We start from the raw sequence: 13990 nt of genomic DNA on the forward strand, positions 1-13990 counted from the left end.
GTTTCAGTCTTCCTCTCTTTCACAAAGCAGCTGATCTGGCGTAGTGGTATGTTGCTCTGACTGTTTTGCACAGGGACCTTGGCAGTAAAATGTATGGTGGTAACACAGCATTTTATTCTAGCAGCTTTCCAAGATTATACAAGCAATGTTTAATGTGTCCCTGGTTTTTGCCCTTTTGACCCACCCCGATAAATTTGGCTTTTTCCAGATTTCTTGTGCTGCGAAGTTGAAATGCAGTTGAGTATTGAGTAGATTTTACAAGGAGCTGAGAGCTGCAGGGGAAGAGAAGTTTAGCGCTGATTATGCTAAGTCAGCTCACATTGCTAATAGCACAACAGGTTATGTACTTGTTTTTGATGCAGAAGGTTGTTGGTTCTACTCCCATAAGGGGTGAATGCTGCTGTACTGAAAGTTAAGATACTAACTATGAGCCTGTTATTAGTTTGCCATCCATTTCCTATTGCAATATTACTAGCTTATTTTTAATGTAATTTAGGCAATTTATTCCTCAGGGGGCATCAGACACTTTATTTTTTGATGAAACCAAGAAATATAAAGGTGATTGTTAGCAGCAACCTATTCATTACAGATTTATTTAACGTGAAATTATTTAGATGACTTTTTTACTACTTCAGAGATTGTGCATATTTACTGATAATGGTGGTCTGTAGAATTGTGCATATTTACTGATAATAGTGGACTGTAGAAGTTTGAGTAGACTTTTATGATGGAAATGTTCTGAACGGGGCAGTTTTGTCATTGGTGCATGCATTTTGTTTCATTGTTTACTGGAAAAATGTTCAAAGCAATAGGAAGGTGTATAAAAAGAGCACATGTATGTTTCATATGCAAGGGGCCTATGATTTGAAAACAGCCCAGAATTAATCTTTATCTGCCACGGGTAAAATGTATTTTCTTTGAATGCGGGTTTCAATGTTGTTTCAATGAATGTGAGTTTTAATGGCAGAGAAGTTTTAATGCCAAGTTTGTTTAGCAGATGTCTTAGTGTTTCTGCTGTAAAATGCAAAATAAAACTTTCAAATGAAGTTCAAATCATCATAGAAGTAAATCAGTATGCACATTAGTGTTTATGGTAAATGGAGTGAAATAGCCAAGTAATGGATCATTGGAATGGCTGCAGGGGGAGGCTCCATTCGACCATGGTTTTGTGAGGGGGAAGGGTGGCAAACTTAGGCAGCCCCAGCTGAACCATACCTCCCAACTGTCCAGATTTTCAAAGAATGAATAGATTTTTTGCTTCTTATTTTTGGTTTGTTTCTCATAAAATTTGTGGTTTTCTGGCAAATCATTTAGGAATTAAGTCACTAAATAATGACACACTGAGTTTCAGACTTCATAACCTTCAGAAAAATGCATGCTAAAGTAAGACCTGTTCTATCAACTGTCTCAGTTTATACAAGAGCAATTTTTAGTACTGTTTATATGTTCCCCCAATATATTAGGCCTTGTCCAGATTTATTGCATTAACAGGTTGAAAGGTACATGCAAATAAATTGCTTTATAGAATTAGGCATAGCCAAACCTCTCAACTGTCCCTGATTTTGGCTCAAAATGTTTCTCTTCCCCTAATGATCCCTCCGTAAAATAGCAATTTTGGAAGAAAACATGGAGGGTTTATAATTAAGAAATAACTGTAATAATCAGATTACTTTTATTTCAGAAATGCATGTAGATTATTTTATTTTGTCAGCTGCTCAAGTTAGCAGTACTAATATTAAAGTATCCCTTCTTTGACAGGTTCCCAGCTGTATTTTGTTGCTATTTTATATTTTTACATCACATGTTGGTCCATTTTTCATAAAATTGTGTTTTTTGGCAAATTAGTGACAAATCATTAAAGACTGAAGTTAGAAAATAATGACAGACATTTGAGTTTCAGATTTCATATCATTCAGCCTTCTGTGGGAAAATGGTCCATTTGAAGTTACACAGCAAGTGAATGAGTAGGGTGCAGTGTCAACTCTAACAGAGGTAATGCAGTGGCATGATTGGACAGTTGGTCCACATATGGAGGAACATCAATAAAGTGGCACCTCTAACACAGGTAATGGTATGATATGATGGGACAGTGGGTCCACATATGGGGGAGAACTGATACAGTGGCAATTCTAACATAGGTAATGATGGTGGGATAGTGGGTCCACATATGGAAGAGAATCCATACAGTGGCAACTCTGACCCAGGTAATACTGCTGAGTGATGGACCAATGGGACCCCATATGAAGGGGCAGCAGATGAAGCAGAGTGCTTATGAAGAGATTTGTCATGGTAAGATGTTCTGGACCTACCTGCATTATACTCACTGGAAACAAGACCGTAAAAAAGATGCTGTCAGTCCAGAGGAAGATGATCTAAGGGAAGACCTGCTTGATTTAACAGAGATCAATAGACAATTTAAGATAGATGAAAGTAATTGAATACAGAAAGTAATTAAGACCCAAAATGTTGGAGGATTGTCAAAAACAGATGAACACAAGAAATCATGACTGTTAAGAGAAACTCATGGTATATAACAACAATAAAAAGGATATATTGCTGTGCAGCTAAATTAATGATGGATACAATGCTAGCAGAAAAAAATGTAAAGTAATGAAGGACGGAAAGGGAACAAGTAGACCGTCACCCTGGAAGCACTGAATAGAGACAATACAGCAATTAAGATGGGAAGTATCACTGTTAGAAGAATATAGAAAAAGGAACAGTAATCAAAATACTTAAAAAGATAGACTCCTGAAAAGCAATGCACAGTATCAAACCAGGCAAAAATTTATCGTACACTATTGGAAATAAATTAAAAATATCAGCACAGGCAGAAAAAAAATTAAAAGGTATACAGATAAATATAAAGAAAAAGTACAAAATAAGCAATGCACTGATGTCTCAAAAGAGTTGTGGAGAGAACTGGGAAACAAAGTAAAAGAAATAGAAACACCAGCACTAAAGAAATTGGGACATTTGGATGACCCTGTTGAATATAAATATGCTGAATGGATAGAAAAAATAAAATAAATAGTATGGAGCTCTAACATAAGGGATATGAAATGGGATTAAATCACAGACAGAGAAATTGAGACAAAATAAAAAAAAGCTCCTGAATGGAAAATTCCAGGTCTAGACACGGTACCTAACTTCTGACTGAAAGTATTATCACCTTTACACAAAGATTTAGTTCTGAGTAAAACTTACTTACATGCACATCCCAAATAGCCACCAACCTTGTTAATAACAAGAAAAAATGAAACATCTCCTTATGAGTAAATCTACAAACCATCTAATAACTTGCCTATCAACAATATACAAATTGTATACTGGAATTGATGATGACAAGAGTCAGTAGTTATTTAGAAAAAAAATCATTATGGCAATAGAACAAAAAGGTAACAAGAAAGTCACATGGGAAAAAGGATGACTTGCTGCTAAGTGAAGCCATAATGGAGAGTTGTAAAAAGAGGAAGTATCGAAGTATAGCATGGAGAGATTTTGAAAACAAAACAAAACAAAACAAAACAAAACATTTGTCTGCAACCCACATTCATGGATAAATGAATGCTTGTAAATGTATAAGATACACCCTACAGTGATCAGTTGCATTACAGCGCCCAAAACGCAGTTGCAAACCACTTTGCAGTTAAGCCATGACAAAGGGCAAATTATTATCCTGAGGATAAACAAAATCCAAAGGAGGATATTCCAGGGTTATTCCTTTGCACCACTGCCGTTTTGTCTTGAACTTAACCCATTAAGCAGTTTTCCTAACAGATTAGGCCATAGGTACAAATTGTCTCTCAGAAATCAACCTTGTTGAAAGAATTTTCAACTCTGTTTCATGCATGACTTCAAATTGTATAGTTCACTGGATGAGGAGCTTATAGCACAAATACAGATGGTTAAAACTTTCTAAGATGGTATAAAAATGACATTTGGTCGTAAAAAATGTGCAAAAGCAACATTTAAAAAAGGAAATATCTTCCAAGAAAATATCAACCTGGGACAAGCATATGATATAAAGAAACTTGAAATATAGGTAGTGTATAAATATTTTGGAATAGATAAAGGGTCAGCAATAAAATATGAACAAATAAAAATAGAGCTTGATGAAGAACACTTCAAAAGACTAAAACTTAATATTAAATGTTGTCCTGATATCTAGGAATAAAGTCCTAGCAATAAATCAAGTTGATATTCCAGTTCTAACTTGCAGTTTTGAGATGACTTACTTAAAAACTAATGATTGAATTGGACTCAAACACAAGAAAAATAAAAATTGCTTCATTCTTATCAAATGATATATAAAAATCGGTATATACCAAGATTATATATGGGCCTCCTCAAAATGGATTACATGCATAGATCTGCAGATGTGGGACTGTGTACATATCTACTGACCTCATCAGATCCAAGCATAGTGAAAAAATTTTAAAACAGAAGGAAAAGATGTCTAAGTTGACATCTTTGCTTAATTTAGAAGAAGTATTTTGGTATCAAGTGCAAATGGAAATCAAATCAAAAGTAGATAAACACAGATGGCAACTGAATGTGAAAACGACAAAAGAAAGAATGAGAAGAAAAGGACCAGATGAAAAGGAAAAATCACTGGAAAATCCACAAATTTTGTGGCAAACAGAGGGAACTCCTGGAACAATCTAATGTTGCCCAAGATTTGATGCAGGAATGTTAAGGAGAATTGAACTGATACAAAAAGATGAAATATTAAAAATAGCAATCCAGAATAATGGACTATGTATATAACACAAAGTACACCGAGTATGTGGGAGAAACAGACAAATGCAGATTCTATAAAACAGAACTGGAAACAGTCACACATCTGAAAATGTTGTGGATAAAGTACCACACTGGGTTATGTTGGAGCCATTTCTTTTTAACATATTCATGTCCACATTTCTTATTAGTGATAGTGTATGGGTTGGCAAATTCCCCAATGATGGTATAATGGGAACCATAGTAACAAGCTTTGATGATCAGGGGGAAACTGCAGGCATACCTCTCAACCTCTTAGAGCAAAAAGTCTGGACAAAGACATAAATAATGGGGGGGGGGCAAAGGGCCACAAATAGGGACACTTATTAAATATTACTTTGCAAACTTAGAAGGTTGACAGAATACCAAATTTTGCATTAGCATGAATTTTCTGAAGAATATGAAGTCTGCAACTCAAATGTCTGTCATTATTTTCTGACTTCAACCCTCAATGATTTTCAACTGATTTGCCAGAATACCATCATTTTATGAGAAATAGACCAAAAATATGAGGCAAAAATCTGGACATTTTGCGAAAATCTGTAACAGTTGAGAGGTATGACTGCAGGGTCTTTTGGATTTCTTATACACTTGTGCATCAGGAAACTGCATTTCATTTAACATCAAGGCATACTGCTCAATACATTCTGCTCCAGCAATAGGGTCTACCCTTATTGTGATGAAATGCTACTGATTACAGATCATGTGAGGAAACTTGGTAATATCATAGATAAGTCTAAGGATAGTAAGGAAATGCTAACTTGATAGTGAGAGGCATACCTCACAACTGTACAGATTTACACAGAATGTCTAGAATTTTGGTCTGCTCTTCATAAAATGTGTGTTTTTCTGGAAAATCAGGAGAATTGAAGTCACTAAATAATGGCACACATTTGAGTTTTGGCATTCATATCCTTCAGAAAATGCATGCTAACACAAATCCTGTTATTCTAGCAACTTTCTAAGTTTACAAGAGTTGTTGTGTCTTTTGGCTTTTCCCAGTTAGGGGTCGCCACAGTGGAACTCCGGTCCGCTAATGATTGGCAGTAGATTTTTACGTGGCGAGTTGCCAGCCCTGACACACATCCTTCAACGAAGGTACACCCATTCATGCACGTCTCCACACAGAAGACGCTCTAGCTGAGAATCGAACAGGACAACATCTTACTGTGAGGCAACAACACTACCGCAGTACCACCACCACAGTCTCTAAGTTTATAAGAGTAATATTTAAAATATGTCCCAATATTAGGGCCTTTGTCCCCCCCCCCATTATTTTAGGCTCTGCCTTAATTTCCTGCTCTAAGAGGTTGAGAGCTATGGTGAGAGGGTGTGTTATTATAGGTTTACCTTTAGAAAGACGATTCACACTTGGGCAAACTGCAATTGTTCGAAAGACTGTTTGCAAAGTTTGCAAACGTCGAACGAAAAAAGGTTTGAATGTGCAATGAGCGAATGCACAGTGACATTCCCTCATTGCACATTCGACATTGTGGGGCAGATTGCACTACAGCCGGGTTAAGAAAATGGTCCCTTTCCCCACTGTAGTGTGATCTTGGAGTTAGAATATTAAAGTAGGGGGGTGTGGGGGGTGCAGCTTGCACCCCTGCTTTACACTTTTTTTTTCCGTTCGACATTAATGTTCGAAAAACAGTGAATCTGCTTTTCGATTTGTTGTTTTTCGAACATTAAGGACTATCGCCATTTTCACTTTCGTGGTTACGAGTCACTCATATGAGCATTCGTACCACTGTGATTTGGCTTTATAAAGGTAAACCGTTATTATAATAAATTATCTTCTTTTTACTGTCTTGTCCAGTATCCACAAGCTATTTCTTTAAAAGTCATGCATTAGTCCACACCTGGAATATAATTCAGTACTGTGTATTTACAACACAAAATCATTTCAAAATTACAAAGACGTGAGAAACATTTTACAAAACAATTGCAGTTGTCCAGCATCTGCACTAAAATTGCTAGTTTGCTAGGTTGAAATTATACTTTGTTAAACAGAGATGACCTAATGCTAGTGTATAAATGTTTTAAGGATGACCTTTTGTCAACACATGCTGACATTAAGAGTGAGCTGCAGCCAATGTGGTAATCACCAGTTTAATAACAACTAGGCCTCCCATCAGATGGGGACAGATAATTTAAGTGTTCATATATCAAAGAACATTGTAAGTACTAGAGAAGTGCATATATAGACTTATCCAAAGATCTCAGAAATATCCTGAGTTGGTGCAAGTTTAAAATGGTCATGAGCTTAACATGTGTTTGGCAGAGGATTGTCTTCAGAACTGTAACTCTCAGCTTCACTGGAAGGCATATTTCCAAATTCGTGTAGAATGATGGAGACCCATCTCTGGATACATATGAAGATCTCTCACCAGTACAAATGCTGTTTGGTTTCCTATCCCTTCTTTTACATAAGGAATAACTGAACTTCCCTCCCATCACTGGCCTACATCTGATTTCCAGAAAGGAATTATTAAAAGCCTCTTGTGTTTGGCACTTCCTTCATGAACAATATATGTCCCATACAGATATTAAAACAACACTCACATTTATTCCACATAACGCAAAATGCATTTGTTACACTTTGATGGGTGCATCAGTTTAAGTATTTCCTGCATCATCTTGAATACTGCAGGAGAGTGATCATAAAATATATATAAACAGTGCAAATGCTGAAGTGTAGCATTGCACTGGGATAAATGTAATGCATAGCAGGTAAGAGGTGAAGGCTGAACAGTAGCACTCCTGGTGGAAGTAAATAAAGAACATGCGGTAAGCTGGCTTCTCAATAACTCCCATCCTGGAGGAATGTATTGCTTGGGTTGCAGATATACACTAACAGCATCTGTAAAGTGATTATTCAGCAGTAAAAGCACAGTAAAAATAAAACTCAAGAAAGTTTCCAAAAAGTCTTTGTTATTGAATGAATTTATCATAAAGAGTTAAAGTGCTTTTCTGGAAAACTGTATGCATGCCTTTGTAAATTAAATAAAATGTATTAGAATTTTGGCATCTATAGAATGGCATGTTTTTATTTCATATTACAAAGTATGACATGTCCTAAAGTACACTTCTAAGAAACCAAAGTGGAAAATTAATTGCAATAAGGCAACTCAGAAACAATTTACATACTGCACATATTATAAATGGTACACTTGTGTAATAGAGAACTTCTGCAAGTAAATACCATGCTTCATTATTCATTTTTTTCATCACCCTATAAAATATAGACAGATGCAATTTAATTTTCTTAATAAGATTCTCAATATAGTAGTCAAAACTCCATTTGCTATCAGTTTCTAATCAAATGCATTTCACTTTCTTACCATTTAGATATAAGTGGTGCTAAAATTCCATTAAATCATTCCAGAATGCCATTAAATTCTACTTGAACATAAAAGCATGCAGCTCTCATTTAAATAGTCATACACTTAAAGTCAGTTTTAATTATCCAAGTAACCTTTCTTATATTTTTTTTAATGATTTTCTAAGTTTAAATCAAAAGCAAAAAGAGAAAAATACTTGCAAATAAACAAGAGAAAAAGTAAAAATACCGTAGATAGCATTGGTGAAATCAACTTATTAAAAGTAAAGAATCCAAATAAATATATCATCGGTTACGTTACAGCATTTTCACTTTAAAGTATAGCCAGTATACAAATTCAAAGAATAAGCTTATATTTTAGAATAATTTAATTTCCTTAACATGCAGCTAGTTACTTTAAAGACCACTTTAACTTTTAAAGCCCTAATGCTGCTGTCACTGCACATTCTTGTAGTACATTGTGCTTGTGAACTCTGTAAAAACAATGTCCATGTTTATCTAATTGTCTGTTCAGCATTTCATGGCTTTGCAGTCCACTTCAGATCATTATACTTGCAGGACACTTCACATGACAGATGTCTGAGATGAGGTCGCTATCTTTTGCAATTTTAATTTCATCTTCATGTGTCAGCATACAGAATACACATTTCCAACCTCATGTGACATAACAGTATATAGTGCATTTATATTAACAGTTACAAGCACACCATTCTCTTTTACAACACTAAGTTTAATGCTTTCATCAAAGTAAAAATAGTATCTGATGTAGAAATGTCTTTTCCCAACATATCACCCACATACTCTATAAAATAGTTAAAGGCATGCATGCAGTGTCTTGAGATGAAACAAAGTGTCCAAGTACGGGGTGATTAACACACTTATGCACCTCAGGAATACTAAACTTATATTCTGGCGTGATGTCAAATTGGTGATAACAAAGGGGGTAGTAAAGAATGATTTTTTTTGAATATCAGCAGCAGATCAAACTGACTGTGTACACAGCTCTAAGTGTCAATATCTCCTGCAAATTTTAAATGTGTTTTAAAGAAGAGAAATATAAAATAAAATATAATGTTAAAGCAACATGCAGCCTGTTGTATATGTATTTTAAAGGTATGTTATGTAGCATAATGTTATTGACATCACGTGATCAATTTAGTATGTATTTAAGTAGTGGGAGTGTGTGAATACAAAGGTCTGATGAAGTAATGTGTTAAAAGATAAGCATGCTAACTGATTTGATAACTTAGATAACTTGTTGTGGTTCTCCAGTGGGAGACCATTTCTTTTATTTTCTACTGTTACACAGTTAGATTTATTGCATACTTTGTTTTGCAAACCCAGCAATAGGTGCATTACAATAAAATCAACAATTACAATAGAAACAAAAGTTTTTGCATAAAATAGTGTAGTAAATCCTTTACGAGGCAAATTAATCATGTATAAGCTAGACATGACCTGTTGAAATAAATTAACCTTTGTATATCCCTTAAAGAAGTCAAATTAATGCTTAGTCAAGGCTGGTAAGAGTTAAATCCATTGGACAGGGCCTGAACAAATGGTGCAAAAACCTGTCTGTAGTGGACAGATATCTCTAAAATATATGGAAGATACATAATCCAAGTAGTGCCTATAAACAAAATAATATGGCTTAGATTTAGAGATGTAGATGGCTGAAGGGATATAGGAATGACCAGACTCTCTGTTAAAAAGAGATCAAGTAACTTATCCATATACATGCCATTGTAGAGTCAAGTCAATGCTCTTTATATTTCTGCTTCTCCCGAAGGAAGGGAGGATATAAGAGAACATTATTAGAGTAAAAGGTAAAACTCAGACTATTCCTTTCTATATTTTCAAGTGAAAGCATATGCAGCATGGAAAACAAAACCCTGAATTTAGAACCATGAGTTATCTTACATTGCAAAAGTATCTCCTGGAAAAAAATAATTTGTGTGAGAGTTCTGAATGTCCCTAATTGTTGATAAACTAATCGAGGAAAATGGTGGAAAGGTAATAGTAAATGTTTAAATGCATCAGCAAAATGCTGTGACCCTCCATGTCCAGTGCCGCTGAGAGAATAGCCACCAATACAATGAAATAATATCTTTGCTCCTTTAACTCTATAGCATCACTAAAGCATTTAAAGACTGTGTCTGACTAGTGAGTGAAGACAATCATAGTGAACACAAGATTTTTTAAGAGGAGTTAAGCTAGAAATAAGCAACATTTGTAATTATCTTTCCAGTGAAGGGGACATTCAAGATAGATGATTGTTCTTTAGCAATGACCCCCTTTAGTATTGATAGGATATTTTCGGCCCTCAAAATGAACCTTATAACCTGTAAAAAATAAGCAGCCCAAGAAAGATTTTGGTAAGATTTAATCATCTTGCTTTACAATCATTAAAGATGTTAAGCTGAAATTCATAATAAGGAGATCATATCCATGGCCACAAAGTTACAAACAAGTTTAAAATACCAGCTCCAGTTCAATGTCAAGCCTAGTGCATGAACATTAGATAGCATTCCCCACATGGGGAAAAAACTTTTTTTAACAAAGAAATGAGCACGAGCCTCATATTCTGAAGCCAAAAAAGTATTCTGGTGATTAACTCAGACATCAAAATGGAAGAAAGCTTTATGTACAAAGAATTCTGTAGACAAGTAGAATGCCCATTTACAGAAAACGTCTAGCCTATAAACAGCTTCACATTTAACTTCTTAAAAAGTTCAACCTCTGTCAGTCAGTTGCGCTTCTCATCACCTTTTCAGTCAACTCATCATACTAAGGTTCGATCATTTATGTAGGAAGAGGAAGTGCGTAAAATTAAAAGAAATGCTCAAGTGCATCCTCAGGGCAAAGAAGTAAGATCATCGCATTGAGAGCGTTACAACAGGAAATGGCCTTTAGCTCCACATTGCAGTAATCATGAATATGATTACATAAAGTCTGAGGGCATAAGAGACACAGATCCTTGCATGAAGTAGGGGAGAGGGCTTTGCCTTCACAATGTGTGTGTGTGTGTGTGTGTGTGTGTGTGTGTGTGTGTGTGTGTGTGTGTGTGTGTGTGTGTGTGTGTGTGTGTGTGTGTGTGTGTGTGTTTGTGTGTATGTGTGTGTGTGTGTGTGTGTGAGTGTGAGTGTGTATATTTATATCATTGTAGAACATTTCAGTAAATTACTTTCCCTGAAGTGAATGCTATAGAATATCTCTTCAGTGAAATGACCCATTTCAATCAGAAGGACCAGATGTTACAATGAAAGAAAACAGAACAGCTATATAAATGTCTAATCTGTTATTACTTCCTTCAAGCTTAATCAACTTGCATTATCTATGTGTAAAAATCATAATGCAAAATTGTTGTGTACCTTATTTTGTCGTGACACATTGACTCTAAAAGCTTTGCAATGTAAATGTTCAATACATTTCGATAAATGGCCCTAAGCTATGAATTTTTATCACAGAAAACATTGGAACCATTCCTAATATATCCTCCGTGGGATATTCTTGAACCAGTATCTAGCCACAAAAGTACAGTCAGAGCTAACACATTTAGATCAAATAAGGCTTTAGAATAAAGTATGGATCTGAGAAAACACTACACTGTTACTTGACCTGGTGCTGATGTTTTATCTTCCTGACTAACATGATAGCCCAGAATGTTTTATTTAACATATTAACTGAGGGTGCCTGTGCATACTGCTCCAGATTATCTTTCTTATTTTTCCTTTTCTTTTACTCTGTTTAATCCTCATATACCTCTTAATTTTTCTCTCAGCCTCTCTCCATAGTCATTTCTAAATTTTTCATCATTGTTCACAGGTTATTTTGTACTCTCTTTTGGATCTCAAGCTCACAATCCTCAGGTGTCATACAGCTCTCAAAGCAGCTTAATGCTGGGTGGAATGAGCTACTATGTTATATTCTTAGCGCCACTGCCTACCTTTCTTTGTACTTTCCAGACTGTAGCTCTTGGTTGAGTGCACTAATCCTCATGAAGCTCTCAAGGTCATCTGAGTTTGAGAGACTGGAAATAATGAAGCGTTTTGTACAAGCAAGGTTCCCAAACTGCTGATTTCTATGGACATACTACAAGGTTAAGGAAGTGGTATCTAGATACTGCAATGCCTGTTGGGTGAGGAAGCATTTTATTACTGGTGTGAGTAATGTAAAAAAATACTATTGCAGCTTAAAATGAGTGACCCATTGGTGATCCATACAAACCAATAATGCAACTTTCTCAGTTCGCCTGTCTGCACTTTTCATGTACTAAAATATGTAACACATTTTTAGTTACATTTTCTCAGGGTAATGAACCTTAAGTTTGAAAATGGTATCTTCATATACACTGTAAGTATGATAATTATTTATGTCTTCTTTACACATGACAATAATGAAGCACAGTTATTACTGAATAATATACTTAGGATAGGGTAACAGGGGATGCTGCGGTGGTACGGCGATAGCGTTGTTACTTCTCAGCAAGAGGTTCTCCCATTCGATTCTCGGCTGGGCTTGGGAGTGCCTTCTGTGTGGAGTCTGCATGTCCTCCCCATGTTTGGGTAGCATTCAAAAGACATGCTTGCGTAAATGGGTGTGCCTTCGTTGAAGGTTGAGTGTCGAGCTGGCTCCTCGGCATTTCGTAAAAATCTACTGCCAATCATTAGCAGACCGGAGTTCTGCTGTGGTGACCCCTTACTGGGAAAAGCCAACAGACAAACAACAAAAATACTTAAGATAGGGTGACAAAATGGTGTGTGTGTGTGTGTGTGTGTGTGTGTGTGTTTTGTTAATGTTTGAAGTTCCGCAACTTCGATCATATAGTCTAAGTGTATCACTTTTGAAGTTTTGGAACTTCAATAATCTGACATAGATCCATATATATATATATATATATATATATATATATATATATATATATATATATATATATATATGTATATATATATACATATATATATATATATATATATATATATGAAAATAAAATTGCCAGAGATTCCAAAGACAACCACAAGGCAGTCTATAACTATGTCAAGAATCTAAATGGCAATGCTCAGATCTGCTCTGAGCTACGACAGAATGGCATTAAATATATTGATACCAAGGATATTACCAATATCCTGGCAGATCAAGTCAGTGCCAACTTCACCCCCCTCTCAGCCTCTAAATGGCCCATTTCAATAATGGAAGATTGCCAAATTCTGGTGATAATTGCCACACAGGTAAAAAACGCACTCTCCAAAGCTAAGAATACAGCATCCATGTGGCCAGATGACATCTTGGGCTGTGTATTACATGAACTAGAAAATGAAATGGCACCTCACCTAAGTGTCATGTTTAATCAGAGCCTCACCTCAGGCTTTGTGCCCACTGAGTGGTGCACAACTACAGTTAACGCACTCCACAAGGGCGGATTCACCTTGGATCCAGGGAACTACTGCCCCATCAGTCTGATGAGACTGATCTGAAAGGCCATGGAATGTATTATCATGGAACTTATAAACAAAGACATTGGCAATCTTTAAACACTGAACCCCCACCAGTTTGGGTTCATGAAGGGCCGATCTTGTCTCTTGAACCTGAGTGACTTCTTCGAATCACTCTCCAGAGCTGTGGATGAAGGTAAGGCAATCCACACAGCCTATCTTGACCTCGCCAAGGACTTTGACACCATCCCCCACTCTGGAATCATAGACAGACTTACTAAGCTGGACATTAATCCCTACATCACTCGATGGGTTGCCAACTGGCTTACTGACAGAACCCACACTGTAAAAGTAGCCGACTCCAAATCCAGCTCCAGATGAGTGACAAGTGGAGTACCTCAGGGTTCAGTCCTAGGACCGCTCTTGTTTGGCATCT

This window comes from Protopterus annectens, chromosome 15.part0 (genome assembly GCF_019279795.1).
Source record: "Protopterus annectens isolate FY-2018-M chromosome 15.part0, PAN1.0, whole genome shotgun sequence".
Classification (NCBI taxonomy): domain Eukaryota; kingdom Metazoa; phylum Chordata; order Ceratodontiformes; family Protopteridae; genus Protopterus; species Protopterus annectens.